We start from the raw sequence: 22,513 nt of genomic DNA on the forward strand, positions 1-22,513 counted from the left end.
AATTATAGAAAAATTGTATTCTGTTGTAGTTATATTTTTTTTCTTATTTAAATATTGTAGGAAAGTTGAACAATATTGTATAAAATTTGTATAAAAAATATATTTAAGTTGTATGATATTGTAGTTGTATATTGGGTAGAAATAATGTGTGAAAGTTGTAGATAAGTTATATAATATATAATTAGTTGTATGATATTGTAGTAGTATTTAACTATGTAAAAATAATGTATGAAAGCTGTAGATAAGTTGTAGATTAGTTGTAAATAAATGTATACTGTAAGTATTGAGTGTGATCCAAAAGGAAATAGCTGGAAAAATCTCCGGATCATAGAAAAGAGATAAAGGCTAGTTTAAATAAATACTTTTAAAATTAAGGCTATCCCACGTCATTCTTAAGAGGTGTATTAAATATGTAGCTAAATCCCTTAGATTTAAAAGTAAGTATTTATTTGGGAAAGTCATTTACAACGTAATATTACACCGTGGATGTTTGACATTATTTCTAAAACAAATAATTATTCTCCTGAACAGACAAAAATCGATTAATAAAAGGACAACTTTCCATGTTGTGAGTTTATGCTCGATTTAAGAGGAAAGAGAAGAGGAGAAAAAAAAGGAAAAGAGTGTAACTAAATCCCTTGATTGAGGGTACAAATAATGGATTTGGGAGCCTTTTAAGGTGGATTGTATATATTTTGTAACTAAAATGTGTTTAGGTCGGGTAAATACCAAAACATGGACATTTTTCGTAATAAGGTTTGAAATAGTGTATAAGTATGTAAAAATTCCAAGAAGATATTGGGTTCATCTGAACCCAATAGCTTTAGCTCAAACCGTATAACATGCGTTAGAAATCTGCTAAATAAGTACAAATAATAGATTCCTAAACCAATAAATTAAATGATTGTCGTAGAATTTGAACTCGAACTCATAATGTTCAAATCCTAGATCCTAAATTTGACCTCTTAATTTGTCAAAACATGTGCGCGCACACACTCACATAGTCAGGATTATGGGGTCCATCTCCATAAATGAAGAAGAAGAAAAATAGATGTGATAAAGACTTCTAAGTCTTTTTTAGCAGCCACTGTTTTTGTTGAATTGCTCAAATTTAAGAGTTTGAATATCTCTTTCTTTTGATGTCACTGATGACATCTGTAGGGATATAGAATCTCTATAAATAGATAGCTTCTGAGCCATTTGTAATACACCACACAGAAAGAGAAGCAACACATCCTGCCTGAGGTTTCACAGACAAGGTATAAGAAAATAGTCTGTGAGGAAAATAGAGAGTGAGCGATATTGTAGTGAGGTGAGAATATCAAAAGAGGGTTATTTCTTTTGAGTGTTGTAGTGGTCTTTGGAGTATTTTACTCGGACCTACAAAGTGTAAAATTCCTTACTATAGTCATATCAGTTTCTCCTCTCGGAGCCGTGATTTTTCCCCTTATTCAAAAGGGTTTCCACATAAAATCTTGGTGTCATTATTGCTGCATTTCTATTCTTGCTGATTTAACCATAACTTAGTGTTCCGCATTTATTACTAATACCGCGAATATTATTTTTGCGAGTCTATTATTCCCAACAAGTGGTATCAGAGCCAAGGTTCTGTCTGAGTATGTTCTGTGGTTGCAGCACAGTCTGAACTTCCACTTCAGAAAAGAATTACTTTGGTCTCATAATAAATAGTATTTGTATATGTGATAAAATATGGAAGCCAACACTAATAGAATGATTACTTTGAATGACACAAATTATGCCATTTGGAAGGGCAAAATGAAAGAATTGCTCTATGTTAAGAATTTTCATCAACCGTCCTTCACCACTATAAAACTTGATAATAAATCAGATGAAGAGTGGAATTTGTTACATAGGCAGGTTTGCGGCTTTATTAGACAGTGAGTTGACGATAATATTTTGAACCATCTTTCTGGAGAGACACATGCTCGGACCCTATGGGAGCACCTTGAAAGTTTGTATGCTCGGAAAGCTGGAAACAACAAGATATTTCTGATAAAGCAGATGTTAGGTTTAAAATACCATGATGGTTCTACGATGACAGATCATCTGAATAATTTTCAGGGGATTATGAACCAGTTATCTACTATGGGCATTAAATTTGATGAAGAAATTCAAGGCCTGTTTCTACTTGGTTCCCTACCAGATTCTTGGGAAATTCTTAGAACTTCATTGTCAAATTCTGCTCTGGATGGTGTGATCTCTATGGATCTTGCCAAGACCAGCCTTTTAAATGAAGAGATGAGAAGAAAATCTCAGTGTTCCTCCTCATCAGATGTCTTGGTGACTGACTCTAGGGGGAGAAACAAGAATCAGGGTTCTCAAAATAGAGAACATAATAGAAGCAAATCCAAAAGCAGACTTAAAAATATTGAGTGCTATCATTGCGGGAAGAAAGGGCACACAAAGAAGTTCTGCCGGATTTTGAAAAAGGAGAATAGAGACAAGGAAGAACAGAAAGAAGATGGCAATCGTGTGGCCACCGTCACTACAGAAGATCTTATTACTGTCCTTGATGCGAATCTGATAAGTATTGCTTGTGATGAGTCAAGCTGGGTTGTGGACAGTGGTGCCGCATCTCATGTGACATCAATGAAGGAATTTTTCTCATCCTATACTCAGGGTGACTTTGGAACTTTGAGTATGGGTAATGAGACTGTATCTCGGGTGGCTGGTGTTGGAACTTTGTTTGGAACTAGTATTGAAACTAAACTAATTTTAAACAATATAAAACATGCACCTGATGTTCGTTTGCACTTGATCTCTATTGGTGTTTTGGATGATGAGGGATATGTCAGTACTAATGGTGTTGGAAAGTGGAAACTCACTAAGGGTTCCATGATTGTGGCTCATGGGGAAAAGTGTCGTGGTCTATACTGGACTACGACCTCTACCTGTGTTGATATGGTGAATGCCGTAGAGAGCAATAACTCTTCAGTGTTATGGCATAAGAGGCTTAGCCACATTAGTGAAAAAGGACTAAATGTATTGGCCAAGAAGAAATTAGAAAAATGTGAGCACTGCTTGGCTAGAAAACAAAAAAGAGATTCGTTCCAGTCTCATCCTCCTTCAAGAAAGACAAAGTTGCTTGAGTTGGTGCATTCAGATTTATGTGGTCCAATGAAGACAAGGACTTTTGGTGGTGCACTTTATTTTGCTACCTTTATTGATGATTGCTCAAGGAAACTTTGGGTCTACATCTGGAAGACTAAAGACCAAGTGTTGGGTGTCTTTAAGTAGTTTCAGGCTTCAGTTGAAAGAGAAACAGGAAAGAAGCTGAAGTGTATTCGTACTGATAAAGGTGGTGAATATTGTGGACCGTTTGACGAATACTGCAAGCAACAGGGTATCAGACACCATAAGACTCCTCCTAAGACTCCTCAGCTTAATGGTTTAGCAGATAGGATGAACAGGACCTTGATGGAAAGAGTCAGATGTTTGCTTTCTGAAGCAAAGTTGCCGAATTCCATTTGGGGTGAGGCTTTGTTGACCGCCGCACATGTTATTAATCTATCCCCTACGGTTGCTTTGCAAAGTGATGTTCCAAACAGAGTTTGGTATGGAAAGGATGTTTCCTATGACCACTTGAAAGTGTTTGGTTGCAAAGCTTTTGTACATGTACCTAAAAATGAGAGGTCAAAATTAATTGCCTAGACAAGGCAATGTATCTTCATTGGTTATGGCCTTGATGAGTTTGGTTACAGGCTATATGATCCAATTGAGAAAAAGGTCGTGAGAAGCCGTGATGTTATCTTCGTGGAGGATCAAACCATTGAAGACATTAACAAAGCGGAGAAGCTGAAATCTCCAAGTTCTGAAGGTTTAGTTAATCTTGATCAAGTTCCTCATACAAATACAGATGACGTTGGTGGGCTCAATGATGATGGCGATGCCCAGAACCATATTCCAGATCAGCATATTGATGGTGATGGTGATAACAATGCTAATGCTGATGAGGTAAATGCTCCTACTCACGAAGCTGTGGACGAGTTAGATATTCCACTCAGGAGGTCTTATAGACCTCGTACTCCTTCCTCCCGTTATTCACCCAATGAGTATGTATTACTCACTGATGGGGGAGAACCTGAATGTTATGTGGAGGCCATAAAAGATGAGCACAAGGATCAATGGATTGAAGCCATGCAAGATGAGATGAAATCTCTGCATGAGAACCATACTTATGAGTTGGTGAAATTGCCTAAGGGCATGAGAGCTTTGAAGAACAAGTGAGTGTTCAAAGTTAAAGCTGAAGAATAGAGTTTGAAGCCCAGATACAAAGCTAGATTGGTTGTCAAGGGATTTGGTCAAAGGAAAGGTATTGACTTTGACGAAATATTTTCTCCTGTCATGAAAATGTCCTCCATTCGGACAGTTCTTGGTTTGACTACCAGTCTTGATTTGGAGATTGAGCAGATGGATGTGAAGACTGCTTTTCTTCACGGTGACTTAGAAGAGGAGATTTATATGGAACAACCTGAAGGTTTCAAGGCAAAAGGTAAAGAAAATCTTGTATGCAAACTTAAGAGGAGTCTATACGGATTGAAGCAAGCTCCCAGATAGTAGTACAAGAGTTTGAGTCTGTTATGGGGGAGCAAGGCTACAAGAAGACTTCTTCAGATCATTGTGTGTTTGTACAAAGATTTTCTGATGATGATTTTATCATCCTCTTACTATATGTGGATGATATGTTGATTGTGGGTAGGAATACTTCCAAGATTGTCGAGTTGAAGAAACAGTTGAATAAGTCTTTTGCAATGAAAGACTTGGGTCATGCTAAGCATATCTTGGACATGAGAATTACTCGTTCGAGAAACAAAAGAAAGCTTTATTTGTCACATGGGAAGTACATAGAACGTGTACTGGAGCGCTTTAATATGAAAAATGCTAAGTTGGTTCGCACACCCCTTCCTAGTCATCTGAAGTTGAGCAAGAAGATGTGTCCTACAACAACGGAGGAAAAAGAGAGAATGGCCAAGATTCCTTATTCCTCTGCTGTCGGAAGTTTGATGTATGCAATGGTATACACTCGACCTGATATTGCTCACGCAGTTGGTGTTGTCAGCATGTTTTTTGAAAATCCCAAAAAGGAACATTGGGAAGTAGTCAAGTGGATACTCAGGTATCTAAGAGGTACTGTAGGAGATTGTTTGTGCTTTGGAGGATCTGATCCAATCTTGAAAGGCTATACTGATGCTGATATGGCAGGTGACATTGATAACAAAAAATCCACTACTGGATATTTGTTTACATTTTCAGGGGGAGCTATATCATGGCAATCTAAGTTGCAGAAGTGTGTTGCACTTTCAATAACTGAAGCAGAGTACATTGCCGCTACAGAAGCTGGCAAGGAGATGGTATGGCTCAAGCGGTTTCTTCAAGAGCTGGAATTGCATCAAAAGGAGTATGTCGTCTATTGTGATAGTCAAAGTGCAATAGACTTGAGCAAGAACTCCATGTACCATGCAAGAACAAAGCATATAGATGTGAGATATCATTGGATTCGTGAGCAAGTGGAGAACGAATCACTTCAAGTCAAAAAATTCACACGAGTGAAAATCCTGCAGATATGTTGACCAAGGTAGTACCAAGAGACAAGTTCGAGCTTTGCAAAGAACTTGCCGGCATGCGCTCAAACTAGAAGTCCGATGTTACTTCCTTCAGGTGAATGGGTCTGGAGGGGGAGATTTGTGGGGTCCATTCCCATAAATGAAGAAGAAGAAAAATAAATGTGATAAAGACTTCTAAATCTTTTTTGGCAGCCACCGTTTTTGTTGAATTACTCAAATTGTAGAGTTTGAATATTTCTTTCTTTTGATGTCACTGATGACATCTTAGGGATATAGAATCTCTATAAATAGAAAACTTCTGAGCCATTTGTAATACACCACACAGAAAGAGAAGCAACACAATAGTTGCGGAGAGTATTTCTCAGGCATTGTGAGAAATAGACTGTGTAGAGGAAAATAGAGAGTGAACGATATTGTAATGAGGTGAGAATATCAAAAGAGGGTTATTTCTTTTGAGTGTTGTAGTGGTCTTTGGAGTATTTTACTCGGACCTACAAAGTGTAAAATTCCTTACTATAGTGATATCAGTTGCTCCTCTCGGGGCCGTGATTTTTTCCCTTATTCAGAAGGGTTTCCACGTAAAATCTTGATGTCATTATTGCTGCATTTCTATTCTTGCTGATTTAACCATAACTTAGTGTTCCGCGTTTATCCCTAATACCGTGAATATTATTTTTGCGGGTCTATTATTCCCAACAAGGATCTCATAGATAGATCAGCAATACTAGTCAAGAAATTACTAATACATAATACAATTTAATGATATCGTTACCACTTCCAGAATCACTAGATTCCCCCTTCGCGTGCACTGCAAACACAAAATTTACAGAGCGAACATTCGTTTGGGTAAAGTGGCCTTATCTGATAATCTTCTCACATTCAAGAATGGTATGTAACTCTTAATAAATTCAGAAAGATCAGCTGCATTTTGGACTGCAAATTTTGTGATTTTTCCCATTGGCCATCAATAAAATTTACAGAACCAGAACTGCTAATGCTGGAAGAAGAGTGAACAAATGGTCAATTTAGACCACTCTCTTATTAACTTCCTTTCAAATTAAAGAAGCTACTCCACTTTTGACTGCTTGATCAATGATTGTTGTATTCGTTAGAGGATTGTCGTATCTATGTGAGGGGTTTGAAGTTGATTCAAGATTCCTTTTTATGCATTGAGTATTTGAAATTGATTGATCCGACTAATTCGGATTCATGTTGTGTTGTGTAGGACATAACAAAGGAAAGTATCTCTTACCAGGAGGCAGGACCTTTTCTATTTTCAAGACTTGAGCTCGATCGAGCTATTTGGTTAATGTGGAGAAATATCATCCATCCGAGCACACTCCTAGTGGGGGCTTTTGGCTCGCTTTGTTTCTGATTTAATAGGATACAAAAGCAAGTGATCACAAAAATCCCAAATACCCCCCTCCTTGAACCAGCAGCATTTAGATTACAATACTTAGCTACAAATAAAATGCATATTACCGTGAAAAAAAACAATAGTTCATGAAACAAGTCCTCCACGAGGGAATTAGAAGTAGGATAAAGCATAGAACTTACTCTCAGTAGATTGTCTACAAGAGTACATCAAGCAGCTAGAGCAAGCTACCGAAGAGTAAAGCTAAACCACTCCGGTCAACTGTCATCTTCAACCATTCCCTCTTTTACATCAAGTGCGAAAGTATATTCCTGATCACAACCTAGGTAAGAATCACACATGAAATAGAGTGTGTACGTCCTCGTTCCAGCTTCTGCAGGGGCAGCAAAATCAAGCTTGATCTTTGACTTCCTTTGCAGACTAACCCTCTTAATGGCTAATAATTGGTTGCTCTTCGTATCTCCCACAACAAGCCACCATCCTTCTTCCTTGGCCTTAGGATATCTAGGTGCAAACACAGGTCCAACCTCTGTTCCACCCTCAAGATCTCGCTCAAGAGTCACCTGTAAACTCACATCATCTCCTGCTCTCACATAACCACCGTCCAGCACATCATATGTCAAATCAACGTTTGGAAACCGGTTACAGAAACGGGCAATATCCATAAACTGTGGCTCTGACATCTGCAAGATCTCATGCCTCTCCTTATCTTCCATCTCCACTAAATCAAAAACTGTCTCTATACTCTTCCCCGGATTTTCATGGCACTTCTTGGCCAATTCCTTTGTGAAGTGTGGAAGTTGGAGAAGCATAGAGTCACGCTCCCATATTCCCTGAGTGACCATCTGGCTCACTTCCATTGCTAGAAGTGCCAGATTCAGCCATCCGTTACTGGATATTACATCAACCATTGCTTGGAGCAGCCTACTAGCACAAAGGAGTACCTCTTGCTGGTCAGAAGCTAGATTCCCACGCACCATTTGCCTGGAGAAATGAGCTTGCAACAGAGCATTAGCCTTGACATGAGGGTCTACATATTTGGGATTCTCAAAAGGGAAGCGCTGATGATTAATTAATCTTCTTATCAACTCCTCTTCGCCAGGTCTTATTGGCAGCTGTTCATACTCCGATGCTGAAGCCAAAATTTCAAGCAAGCCCTTCAACTTCGTTTTGGAGGTCAAAGAAGAGCTAAAACGTTCTATCGTAGTGTAACTGATGTAATAATATGATGCAATCATGCCAAGATTCAGGGGCAAAAGAAAAAAGTCATCTTCCACAGTAACACATTTGCTCAACTCTAAGTCACCGAGAGTATTCTCCACCTGCTCCGAGAGGTGATCCGAAAGATGTCTGTGACTAATACCCTGCAGATTATAGTAGTTTGGATTCTGAGTTAGCCTTCTGTACATATATGTCCATGTAAGGTAATCTACAGCATCCTGCTTGTTCTGAATAACACCAACAACCACCTCCGCATTGAAATTGTCGTGGAGATAGTGTTGCAAATGGCTCTCCACGGGGAATGCTTCGTATAAGAACTTCTTGTAGTAGTCCTTGCGTGGTGCATGGCAGAGGATGACACACTTCCCCGAGCTATCTACAAGAGGTCGACTGGCATGACCCATCATCTGCAACAAATCACTCACTGGATAATCACTGCACGCATTTTCCCTACCATCATAGTACTGAGTTCCCATAACCACCATCAGATGGGCAGAGAGGGGCACTCCCCAACACATTGTGCTGCTCATTACACAAACTTGAATCCATCCAGTTTCAAACAATGTCTTCACTATATCCTGATCTGTGCTGGACAAGCCTTCGTGCAAGTATCCAACACCATACTTAAGTGTCTCTTTTAGCATGGGCTCGCTGATCCTCTCCACAAAAGGCTCTAGCTCCACTCCGGAGTGCAGCAAAAACACAGGTGCTTCTTCACTGTCCATGTCTGAGTAAGTCATCAGATCCACCGCAGTGAGGCGTGCATGCTTCCTCGTGGGGACATACACTATTGCTGGTTTTCCTATCCTTGCATGCTGTACTATTGCTGTATACGTGGGTTTTGTCATGGCTTGCATCCTAGCCTCAAAGTTTGCAATATCGACACCCTGAATATGCATTTCCAGCGGCACGGGCCTTACACCCGGAGGAAAGTTGAAAACACCATGAGCCGTAGCCCCAATCCATTCCCCCAAATCCTTGGCATTAGCCAGAGAAGTCGACAAAGCAACAACTCGAATCTTGTTCTCGACCTGGCTTGAGATATATCGCATCCGAGAGACAATCACCTCCAACACAGGACCGCCTTGGCCACCAATCAGGTGCAGTTCATCGATGATAAAAAGACTTACTTGCTGAACATACTTTCGCTGTTTCCAGCGACGAGATAAAGCATCCCATTTATCAGGCGTGCTTATAATTAACTGACCCTTCTCTAACAGTTTCAAATCAGTTGATGTTTCCCCGGTTAATTCGACCACTCTTATTCCAAGAGAATCTCCGAATTTCTTCTTCCAATCACTGTAACGCTCCTTAGCAATGGCATCAAGGGGAGCTATATACACTGCACGTAAGATACTACCAGATCCTTTCTGATGATCCCTCAATATGGCAAATTCAGCACAAATGGTCTTCCCACTACCAGTCGGAGCTGCGACCAAGACGTTGTCATCTGAGTTGTACAAGACTGTAAAAACCTGAGTCTGAACAGGATTGAAATGCTTAAAATCTTGATAAAGTGCTTCATAGGCTGAATTCCTCAATGCAGTAACTGGCAGAGGTTGCAAGTCTAGTAACTCCGTGGGAGGAGGATACTTCTCTGGTAAAATCAGGTGCCGGAAAGAAACAGGTAAAATAGTTTGGGACCCTAGCCATCTGTCAGACACAACATGGATGAAGTATTGAGGAGGCAATGGTTCAAAAATTGGGACTGTGAAGTTCAAAGTATGGTCCTCATCAATGTACTGCTTCTTCAGCAAGAAGTATTCATGATGAAGAATATAGTCCCCGTCATTATTTTCCACAATTATCCAGAAAGTTTCCATATAACCATGGACCTTGTCCTCCCACTGGAAATCTGGTGTAATAGTCAATTCTACCCTCAAAACCGAGCGGGTAATTGGCTGAACATGTGCTGCAAGGTTGAGCTTTGGAAACTGATGAATGAACTTGTGAAGTGTTCTTCCCATCTTTGGAAAACGGATAAGTTCCCCCAACTCTTGTGATGAAAGATCATAATACCGCTCCCAAGCCAAATCTTTCTTCTCCAATTTCATCAAGATTTCATTTGGGATGCCCTTGAATTGGCGAAGTGGTGTCTGCACACTCCACATCCTCTTACTTATCATCTTGCACCATTTCAAAGCCTTCTGAGCTAATACAGCCCACCCTCTTTTCAGAACTATCTCAAAAAGGGCTCGCATCAGACGTGCAGCACTCTGCAAAGAAAATCACAAAATTCAAAAAAAAAGAAAAAAAGATGGACTTGGGTTACACCATAGTCTGCACCAAAGAAACAAAAAAGAAACAAAGAAGCAACCAGAAAATGTTCACGTATGTGCCAAACAAACCTGAGTTACATAAACCATGTCCGATGACAAAGACAACCCTTCAAGCTTCAGCTGTGAAATATATGCCTGCAGTAGAACATTGATCTTGGCACTGGGCTCCTCAAGACTCTCTTTGACCGGAATGGGAACACGATCCAAAAGCTTTGCCAATTCCATCTTCACATCTTGCCTTACTGTTACATATTTAAACTCCTCACTGAGAGAGAAGAGCCTACACAGCTCAATATCAGCCATTGTTGGCTTCAAGTGCTCATTGAATGTGGAAATCGTCCCATGAGTTATATAGTAATGGCTAGCAATACGACCCAAGTCAGTCACCTGGAAATATCCACTTTTTCTGGCATACTTAACCAGGTTGTTTTGGTCCAGTAATGTAGCTGCAGAATGAACCTGCAAAACAAGTATGCCTTTCAAGACACTGGAAACTCTTTGATGCTCCATGGCCCAACAATGAAAAAAATTTACAATTTTAAAGCTACGCATACTTATCTGGAAAAAGAAAAACGACACAATAACTCAAACAACAATACAATGACAGAAAATTTGCAGATCCATGAACTGTTAGTACTATGAACTGTCAAACCTCCTTTTTGCGCGCCTACCCCGAAGGATAAATGCGTGAGAGAGTTTTTCCAATTTAAGTGACAATATTCGAAATGGGATTATTTATTTAATTCAAAGTCGCCACTTGGGAAAGGTTTGACTTTTGGTGTCCCAAGTCACCGGTTTATCTTGAATCCCAAATCGAGGAAATTTTCGACTTTCCAAATGAAGTCTGCGAACCAGAAATTCTAAGTAAGGAATTCTGTTGGCCCGAGGGAAGGTGTTAGGCACCCCCGAATCCCGTGGTTCTAGCACAGTCGCTTAAATTGTTATGATGGCTAAATATCTGATTTAAATACATGTTATAACTTATGTGCTTTTATTAAGTTTAAACCGCTTTTATTATTATTATCTTTTATAGAATTGCAACGTCGCGAAAATGCACCTCGAACCACGTCGCAATCAATGCACCCGTGGTTGTTAATACATCCCGACTCCGTTGAGATTTGAATTTGAGTCACATAAATGCGCACCCGAATTTTAGAAGGTATCTTAATTAAAATCGCGTCTAAAGAGTCTAACACGTAATTATCTTTGGGGAAGGCAGTGAAGTTCACTAGACAGTCCATCCCAAGTTCTAAGTATTTAATATATACATTTATGAGGGCCCCGCGATTTGTGCATTTTATTTGGCGAGGCTCGTCTCATTTTTCGAAGGGATAAACCTACAGCGACTACATTTCTATTATGTTTGTCTCTAAAATGAAGGAAAATACACGCTAATCAAATTAACATACTTGGCCAGCTCCGGCCTCTTATTAATTATCAGATTAATTATTTATGAGGCGGGGAATTGTTTCATGCCTTATTCCATGAGCGAGCATGCTTTTAACTTAATAGAGGAAATTGCATACAATATTAATAAAATGCTAAACTCACGCTAAACAATCTTCGAGTTGAATTTAAACTAACTTATTTAAACTAGATTAATGGAATTAACTATTAGAGGATGCTACTAATGGGATCCGAGCATTGTCCTATAAACTGCCTAACGAAATCCAACTTGATAGAGTCTGTTCAAATGACTTAAAACTATATTGCATCTTTGCCAAATTAGAAACAACCTGCCTTACGTGTTTAAGAATAAGAATAGAGATGAGATTTAACTATCGATATACTAAATACCTGTGCATTCCATGTCATATAGACAACTAAATAACTAAGATCAACAGTGTTAAACAAACTAAGTTTCAATTAAGTACAAGCTAACTAATGTATTTTCTATTGAGTTACAAAATAAAGAATTACGCAAAGCTAACAACATTTTATAAAGCTGTAATTACAGAAGCAAATGATTAAACTCCTTCGCATCTTTCATTTCATGCTTTTACTGTTACATCAATGTGGAATTCTAGTGTGTACCTGGATGTTGAAACACAACAAGAAGACGAAGAAAATAGAAAAATCAGCAGCAGCAAAAGAATGGCAGCAGCAACAAACTATAGTCATAGCAGCAGTAGTAGATTCAAACCAACAGCAACACCAATTCCAAACCAGAAATAACACTCCAACAAAGCCCGAAATGTTTTGTAAACCCAACAGCAAAAATCAACACCAAAAAAAACTCAACAACTCTCTCTTTATACAGAAACAAACTCTCTCTATATCCTTTTCTGGTTTTAAACTCTTGGGTCTCTGCCCAGTTTTCTGATTCTAAACTCTTGGTTCGACCACAAATCCCCTCTATTCTCTGATTCTTTATGTTGCTGAAAACTAAAGGGAGATAGATTTTTAGAGAGGTTTTGATGGCTGAAACTCTTTAGTTTTTTCAGGGGTGTCCTCCTTTTTTTCTGATCTTTTCCCTCCTCCTTTTATATCCTTATAGAAAGGAAGAAAACTCCCTCCAAAGACAGGCTGCCCAGGGCTTAAAATAAGCCTTAAAAGCTGTCATCTCCATTTGGGATTGTCTAGGCATGGGGTTTCTTTTACTTTAAACTGCTGAAACTCAGAAAGGCAATGGATACCCTGCTGTACAGCAGGTTCCACTACCATTCTCAAGTGCATCTTCAGCCTTTTATTATTAAACTTACCTTACACCTGACTTCTCATCTGTAAAGATGTCAGCCATGGTGTATTTGCACTATAGACTACTCTAATGGTTCAACCCATACTCAAACTGGCAGTCCACTAAACTTAAGTTCTGAAATTTTCATTAAAATTGCAGCTATAACTAATCCTTAAGTGGTTCTTGATTCAACTGAACGGGATAACACACAGTGTAATCAATTCTCAAAAACCTCAGTAAACAAATCAACAACACGAGTCAGATTAACACTATTCCAAACTGGAACTAATTGATGATATATATTGAATCGACTACGCGAATTACAACCACACAATTAATAGGAAATGGTTAGAATCCAACAGTATTAATCAGGTGATTCAAATTGCACTGCCCAAAACAAAAGTTGCCCTGGAAACTAATTGATCGGATTCATTTTCAATCAATTATATAGTTTACACACATACACTCAATCAGTTAATAGAGAAAAACTCAACCAAATAAAAAGGTCCGGGCAAGGTGGACAGAATAGTCGACACAAAAATAAAAACAAATCAATACATTTAAACACACGAACAGACATTACAAAACAAACAACATGAACTGGCAAGGAAAAAGAAAAAGAAAAATACCTTAAAGAATTGAAAATCAGATGACCTTGTCTCGGATTTTGAATCGAACCTCTTTTGGGGTTCTCAACTGAGAACACTTCGATTAAGGTCTATTAGACCCCAACCCTCTCGTCTAATTGGACAAAACCCTCAGATTCCGGATTTCTAGGGTTCTTGGGCCTGATTTGGGACTTGGGGTTTTCTGGTTAGATTCGGACCAAACCAAGCTTGGTTTGGTCACGAGGGAGGTCAGGGGGGGTACCTGGTATGGATTTGGGAGGGTTTGGCGTAGGTTGGTGTCCGGCTCGAATCTTCAAACGAAGATTCGAGACGGTGGGGGAAGATTCGAGACCCATGGTTTGTAGATCCATGTTCAGGGGGTCGAGGTGTACTAGGGATGTTAGTTTGGTGGTCACCGGCATTGTTGCCGCCGGGTTGCAGGTGGGGGAACGGAGGGGCGACGCTAGGGTTCTAAGGGGGTGTCTGGGAAGGGGACGATGATGAGGAGGGGGGGTCTGGCTTAGGGGGCGTGGGGGTAAGGGTTTGGGCTTATATAGTTAGGGGGAAAATTAATCTAGGTCGTTAGATCATCAACAATCGATGGCCTGGATTAACCAGCTTAAATGGAAACGAGGCCGTATGGGTTAGGTGAGACCGGTGGGTCTCTGGGTTAGATGGGTCGGGTTTAAACGTGGGTATAGAGATGTGATCTTGGCCGTTGATCATTCCGAGATCAACGGCCCAGATCAAGCATGATCAAGACGACATCGTTTGGACGTCCCTGAGGCCAACTGATCTGGACCGGGCTAAACAAATGCTTTGGGCCCGATTTGGGTCCAATTTGAAATGGCCCAATTCCAATTTTATCCAATTTCAACTTATTTCTTTTATTTTCCCATTTATAATAAAAATCCAAATTTACAAAATTCTAAAAATATATTATAAAAAATTTAAAAATCAAAATTATATCACAAGACACCAATTGATTTTTGGTAATAATTAACACACAATATCATATATTAATTAAACAAAAATCAACCTTTAAACGATAAAAATGACAAAATTAACAAAGACAAATATTTTTTGTGATTTTTTATTCATTCAAAACCAAATATGATTCAATTAATTTCTAATAGTAGAACAAGATCCCAACTTTATGCGACATACATTTTTGTATTTTCAATTGATAAAACTAAACAATCACAGATAAAAACTACAAAAATGCCAAGCAAATTCACAAAATTATACACAAAAGACAATTTATTATTTTTTTTTGATTTCTTTTGGAGTAATTGTCGTGTGAACAAAAATCACGTGCTCACAGCTGCCCCTCTTTGCCCGAACACATGCGAGGTTTTCGTGCAAAGATAAAGTGAGCGGATATGAGTGATTTTTGCCCGTTGGACTATTCCGTCTGAAGCACATTTTTGAAAGATTTGACCGAACCTTTGCTTCAAAGATTTCCTACATATCCTGGGCTAAACAGGAATCAGGTCAATGTAGTTCGGGAAACTTTGGTAGCTGGGACTGCCATGGGATTGCAATGCTTGTTGTTACTGCTGCTGTTGTTGTCGCTACTGCTTTACCGACCTCCTTATTACAAACAAAGGAAATTGAAACTGAACTAACTACTTATGCCTGCCAACCACTAGTTACAAGATTCCTATCTATAATTCTTTTGCAGCTTGATCTTGGGTCTTAGCTGATTCTGCTTGTAGACTTCGATCCGAATCTTGATGCTCGCAAGTTGTAGGCGCTTGTTTATTTCTGCAGTATTGAGTGAAACGGGATTGGCGGAGCTCGGGAATTTAATCAAATTTTGAGCGACCTGCCCTTTGTTTGTTCCAATATTTGGGAATATCTTCTTTTGTTCTTTTCTTCTTTTCTTTATTCTGGATTGAGACTCAAACCGTAGGTCATCTTGATCCATGCGCCTCGAGGTCAGACCTGCTGAGACAACAAAACAAACGAACGAAATTTTCTGCCCCAGTTTCACTAGGAAAATTTCGTGAGTTAATTGCCATAAAAATCTACAGGATTGATGAAGGGATTGGAAACCTCTAGTCTAAAAAGCACAACTCAGGGATTGGAGCCCTAATGTCGCAAAAGGTAAAAATGCGCAACTCAGGGATTGGAGCCCTAATGTCGGCTAAAGGAAAGTTGCTCAACTCAGGGATTGGAGCCCTAATGCTGGCTTAAAGAAAATTGCTCAACTCAGGGATTGGAGCCCTAATGTCGGCTAAAGGAAGCTCGCTCAACTTAGGGATTGGAGCCCTAAATTGGGAGGATTGCAAAGCAAATGCCGGAAAACTAACCGGGTTATGTCGGGAGAAAAGGAAAAAGGGCTCCTGGGTTATGCCAGGGAGGTGCACGGGTTATGCCGTGAAGAAAAATAGGTCCCCGGGTTATGCCGGGGAGGAAAGAAAAAGGGGCCCTGGGTTATGCCAGGGAGATCCACGGGTTAATGCCGAAAAAAGGGAAAGAGTCCTCGGGTTATGCCGGGAAAGTCATCGGGTTCTGCCGGAAAAGGGCAAGAGTCCTCGTGTTATGCCGGGGAAGTCATCGGGTTATGCCAAAAAAGGGAAAGAGTCCTCGGGTTATGCCGGTAACGTCATCGGGTTATGCCGGAAAAGGTCCACGGGTTATGCCGGGAAGATTCATCGGGTTATGCCGGAAAAGGGCAAGAGTCCTCGTGTTATGCCGGGGAAGTCATCGGGTTATGCCGAAAAAGGGAAAGAGTCCTCGGGTTATGCCGGTAAAGTCATCGGGTTATGCCGAAAAAGGTCCACGGGTTATGCTGGGAAGATACATCGGGTTATGCTGAAAAAAGGGAAAGAGTCCTCGGGTTATGCCAGGAAAGTCATCGGGTTCTGCCGGAAAAGGGAAAGAGTCCTCGGGTTATGCCGGAAAAGGTCCACGGGTTATGTCGGGAAGATTCATCGGGTTATGCCAAAAAAAGGGAAAGAGTCCTCGGGTTATGCCAGGAAAGTCATCGGGTTCTGCCGGAAAAGGCCAAGAGTCCTCGGGTTATGCCGGGGAAGTCATCGGGTTATGCCGAAAAAGGGAAAGAGTCCTCGGGTTATGCCGGTAAAGTCATCGGGTTATGCCGGAAAAGGTCCACGGGTTATGCCGGGAAGATTCATCGGGTTATGCCAAAAAAAGGGAAAGAGTCCTCGGGTTATGCCGGGAAAGTCATCGGGTTCTGCCGGAAAAGGGCAAGAGTCTTCGGGTTATGCCGGGGAAGTCATCGGGTTATACCGAAAAAGGGAAAGAGTCATCGGGTTATGCCGGTAAAGTCATCGGGTTATGCCGGAAAAGGTCCACGGGTTATGCCGGGAAAAATTATCGGGTTATGCCGAAAAAGGTCCACGGGTTATGCCGGGGAAATCATCGGGTTTTGACGGGGAAATCATCGGGTTATGCTGGGGATATCATCGGGTTATGCCGGTAAAGTCATCGGGTTATGCCGGAAAAGGTCCACGGGTTATGCCGGGAAAAATTATCGGGTTATGCCGAAAAAGGTCCACGGGTTATGCCGGGGAAATCATCGGGTTTTGACGGGGAAATCATCGGGTTATGCCGGGGATATCATCGGGTTATGCCGGAAAGATCATCGGGTTATGCCGGAAAAGGTCCACGGGTTATGCCGGAAAAAATCATCGGGTTATGCCGAAAAAGGTCCACGGGTTATGCCGGGGAAATCATCGGGTTATGCCAGGGAAGTCCACGGTTTTTGGCCGGGATTTGGATAGAAAAAGCTCTTTGGGTTATGCCAGGGAGATTCACGGTTTATACCGGGATAGTTGAGGAATGAGGTCCCATGCTACCATGATTTGTTTTTCTTTTGAGGTTTTCATTTTTATTTCTTGTCTTCTTTCTTTTCTTTGGTTTTCCTTTTAATATTTCCTTTTATTTATCAAAATGCATGAAAGAATTCTGGGGAAACTTCCTTTTTGGTCGTTTTCCTGCTGTAAAGCTGTTTCAACGCTCGCGCATTTCATTTCTTTTGAGCTATACCTGCTTCTTGCACGGTTGCTTTGAGTAAGACCTGTTTTCAACAAAGAACAATTTATTAGTTGAAACGGTGGTTGGTTTTGTGGCCTTGATCGTCTCCATCGTTTGATCCCGTCCCCATTTCCATTGAGAACTGTGCCGCTTGTTGGCCTTGAGGGTGAATCTCTTTCACACTGACCAGGTTCAGGCTTAGGATTACATGATGACTCTCCCGTGTGGGCTCTATCCTTTGCTTTATTTTGCCCTTAGGAACTTTGCCTTTGACTTTCTTTCCTTTCGAACGTCTTTACTTTGGAAGCAATCAACTACCATGGTCAGTCGGGATTGGACTGACGCACTACTGAGGCTGTGTATTTTCTTTGACTCTTGCCAGGCGGGGCCCTGTGAAACCGGTCCTGCCACCTTTTCTTTGTAATTGTTACGAAATCAGAGTTAAACCGAAAAGGATTCAAAGAAAACTATGCAAAAGGAAAGCATATGAGTTTAAAGAGAAGCGTCCCTTTCGGGGGAAAAGAAGGACTTATCTGGGGTGCATGCTGGCTTCAAACTGACATGACATGCTTCTTGGACTGGATGCCCAATCCACACCAAACTCCAGCTTCTCATGAACCTATTGATCCGTGTTTCCAAACCAGAGAACCTTGCCGGGACTTTTAGTGATGAAATATCCTCTTTTCGGCCGACAATGCCCTTTGCGGGTTTTTTCTAATCGACCTCTCTCATTTTTGATTTCTCTACTCTCGTCGCCTCATGGTGCCTGAGGTTTTCACCGATAAGACTCTCTCATTTTATTTCTCTCAATTTGACTTCTATCAGATTCAAACAATGACGTTTTCCACTTTCCTGTCTTTGCCAATTGATCAGAAGGACTTGGACAAGGTCTTTGGGGTAAAATGATTTTGGGCGGAACTACAACTTTGGAACTTTTTCGGCGGTCTCATGGCCGAACCATTATAACTTCTGCCCCAGTTTTACTTTGGGGAACTTCTTGGATTTTATTTTTGGTGTGACTGAACCCCAGAGAGAGGCTGCCTACGTATCCTTTCGGAATCAAGTCAGACGTAGTTAAGGCAATAATTTTTGTTTTGTTTTTGTTCCCGTTTTGTTTTTCTTTTCTTTTTCTTTTCTTTTGCTTTCCTTTTTTTTTCTTTCCCCCCCTTTTTTTCTTTTTTCTTTTCTTTCTTTTCTTTTTCTTTTTGTACTTCCGGGTTCCAAAGAGGGTAATCAAAGAAAGGTAATCAGCTCAAAGGGTTTGCGAAGGATTGATGGTGTTTGGATAACGGGAATGAAAGCCTTCGTCATCTCAACTGTGCAAAGACATCGCCGGAGCGATTTAGACATAGTACTGCATCTGCATCCATAGCTTTGTCGGGGTCATTTCTTTCGATGTCGCCCAGATACAAATGCTCCTCTTGGCAATATTTTCCAATGATGTATGGACCCTTCCGATTATGAGCAAACTTTCCTTTTGCTTCCTGGTGATGAGGAAGAATACGCCTTAACACCAGTTGCCCTACTTCAAAATTTATAGGCGCGGGCCATTCTTTGTTGGTACAATTGCTCGTGACAAACTGCAGTCATTAAGGTCAACGTTCCATACGAGTCTAGACCCACTCACTGTCCTCAAACTCTGCTTCAGTGACGGACATTTCCCAAACCATGAACCAATTTTCTTTAGTTGTTCCTATTCTTTTTAATTTTCTCAAACTCTCTATATTTCAATTTTGACTCATTATTTTGAAGTCTGACAGAGTTCTTGGGATCTGGGCATGAAGTCCGCAAGCATGTCATGTTATTTAAAGCTGCATTATTAGAATTGAAGAGAACTAAAAGAAAACATAGCAAAACTCTGGAAAAAAAATAAAAAATAAAAAATAAAGAAAGTGAACGATGAAATATGATTTCATTTCTTGGAATTGGGAAGATAACAGAGTCGACATTCAGGTAATTAAAACAGGAAACTAAAGAAAGCATCTGAGGTACACCCTGGGATAGCTCGCGATGCAGAAAAAGTGGCAGGACAGGTCTACTAGGACTCCCGCTTGATCAGGAATGGCGTAGCCTTCTAGTTTTGAAGCTTGGCATTTGGTCCCATGTATGATACCTCAGCGGTGCTAGTGCCCTCTCCTGGCTGGACCATGTGTGTTTCGCATAGCATTTTCCTCATTGCCTCACATATTCCCTCACTTACTTCAACCGTGAACACCTCATCATCTTCCTATTTACTGTACTTTGGCTTCTGTTGTATGCGTCCAATAACCACTGGCTCATTCAACCGAGGTGGTTTGATCGTCCCCCATACCACATAGGCCTGCTTGGATACATCAATTTTTTTTTTTCAGTTCAGTCTCGGTGATTTTACTCTTCTTTTTCTCTTTCTCTTGCTTAGGGGTTGCCTTGGGCTTTCTTTCTGTATTAGCAATAGCAATTATGGCCTTAAGCGCCAGATCAAATTCTTTGTCTTCACAAATCATCCCGATTATTGGCCCGTTGTTGTGAGCGGGCAGCGGATTATTGGTCACATTTGGGACATCCTCGTCTTTCAACACAATTTCCCTTGCTCTAACAAATTCTCTACCGCTTGTTTCAATGTCCAACAGTTGTTTGTATCGTGCCCTTCTACCCCTGAATGGTATGCACACCTGACACCCCGCTGATATGATGGTGATTCCGGGTTTTGCCCGTTTGGGGGTATGGGTTGCAATAAATTCATCTGGACAAGCTTGGGGAACAGGGTGGAGTAGGGTTCATCGATTAGTGTATAGTTGGGTCTCCTGGGTGGTTCCCGAGGACGGAAGTTATTCTGGGAAGGTCGAGGATTATAGTGGTTTCGGTAAAGATGCTGATTTCTGGGAGGTGGAGCTTGGCCCCGATTGGCTTGCTGCGGCGGCTGGACATAAGGCTGGGTACTCATGACCATGTAGGGTTGAGGAGCATAGGTCACATTTTGGTGGGGGTAATAATGTTGCGGGGTTCTTTCTGAAAAACAGGGCCTGAGGTTACGATATTCTCCTGCTTCTGATGCCGCCATGGACGTCTCTTCCTTTTTCTTCCCTCTTGTCATTCCTCCGGACCCGCTTTGGACGGCTTGGGAGGTTGCCCTTATGGCTGCCTGACTCAAAATTCTACCCGTTTTTTCAAACCATTCTCCACCATCTCCCCGATCTTAATCGCTTCCGCGAAAGGCTTTCCCATGGCTGACATCATGTTTTGGAAGTAGTCTGATTCTTGAGCCTGGAGGAAAGTAGTGACCATTTCTATCTCGTCCATGGGAGGTTTTACCCTTGATGCTTGCTCGCGCCATTTAATAGCATATTCTCCGAAACTTTCCGAGGGTTTCTTCTTCAAGATTGACAAAGCATTTCTGTCCGGTGCGATGTCAATATTATACTGAAATTGTCTTACAAAATCTCTAGCGAGATCATCCCATATATGCCATCGAGATATGCCTTGCTCCATATACCATTCTGAGGCTATTCCTACCAAGCTTTCTCCGAAGTATGCCATCAACAATTTTTCTTTGCCGTCGGCTCCACGCAATTGGTTGCAATACTTCTTGAGGTGAGCAATGGGATCGCCATGCCCATCATATTTCTCAAACTTTGGTGTTTTGAAACCCACGGGTAGGTGCACGTGAGGGAACATGCCAGATCAGTATAGGAAACACTCTTCTGCCCGCTTAAACCTTGCATGTTTTTCAAACTCTGCTCGAGGCTCCTCATTCTTTTTGCCATCTCATCTTATTCAAAAGCCTTGAGATTTTGGTCTTGCCCCGGCGTAAACTCGTGTTGAGGCTATTGAGGGTGAGTGCTGGTGGTAAACCGAGTTGGTTCCAGTGAGAAGGATGGTGCTTGGAATGTGAATGAGGAAGAGTCAAAATTGGGCCTGTGTGTAGTGGGTTGTGCCACGATTGGACAGGGCGGTGCGGTAAATATGTTTGTAGCTACATCCGTCGTTGACATCCAGGGATAAGACTCAAAGGGTGATCCAGCAGAGTGGGCTGAAATGGCCGGGTACCCGAATGGGGTAGTTGGATAGCTTATGGGGACGTTGGAAGTCCCACTTGTCCTGGAGGACAACTCGGGGAATCCAGGGATTACACTCGGTGGCTCTTTTCCGTTATTCCAGTCATCCAACATTTCCAACATGCGAAGCCGCAAAATTCTGTTTTCCTCAGCAGTTGCTGACTCGGGAGTTGGGATAGCCGAGATTGAACTCTCCTCGGAGACTAATTGTCGGCAAAGGAATTTCGGAAGACATCTCTATACTTCCCTTTGATCTCGTGAAGTAAGCGTGAATACTCTTTCTCGACTTAGTGACGGGCAACCGAACACTTCCTTTCGACCTCGTAAAGTATGAATGTGAGGCCAGACCTCCACCAAACCAAACCACCTTTTCTAAAAACCTGAGCTTAGCAGCAAGCAAATGGTTAGTTTGAAACAAATAACAGACAGGTAATCTCACGTTGGGGCGTGATGCACCTATCAGTTAAGTGAATTTCTACATGTTTGCAACGATGACATGCGTCATTCCGGCTTCTCTTTAGGCTTCCCTTTATTTATCATATACTTTATTTTTTTATTCTTATTATTATTATTTTTTATATTATTATTTTCATTATTTACAGTTAAAATGTGACCGGATCCGATGAGGATTGCCTACGTATCACGATGCCGCGTGAATCAGATCATTACGTAGTTTGGACACATAAAAGGTAAACAACAATAAAATATTTTTTTTTGGAATTATTTAAA

At 41.0% G+C, this 22,513-nt stretch overlaps 1 pseudogene; it reads right to left on the reverse strand.

Annotated features, from left to right (window-relative positions):
* Positions 1 to 7,197: 7,197 nt before the first annotated feature.
* The window catches only part of LOC107819550 (DExH-box ATP-dependent RNA helicase DExH12-like), a 29,600-nt pseudogene continuing 14,284 nt past the window's right edge, over positions 7,198 to 22,513 (reverse strand).

The sequence above is a fragment of the Nicotiana tabacum genome, chromosome 16 (genome assembly GCF_000715075.1).
Source record: "Nicotiana tabacum cultivar K326 chromosome 16, ASM71507v2, whole genome shotgun sequence".
NCBI lineage: Eukaryota > Viridiplantae > Streptophyta > Magnoliopsida > Solanales > Solanaceae > Nicotiana > Nicotiana tabacum.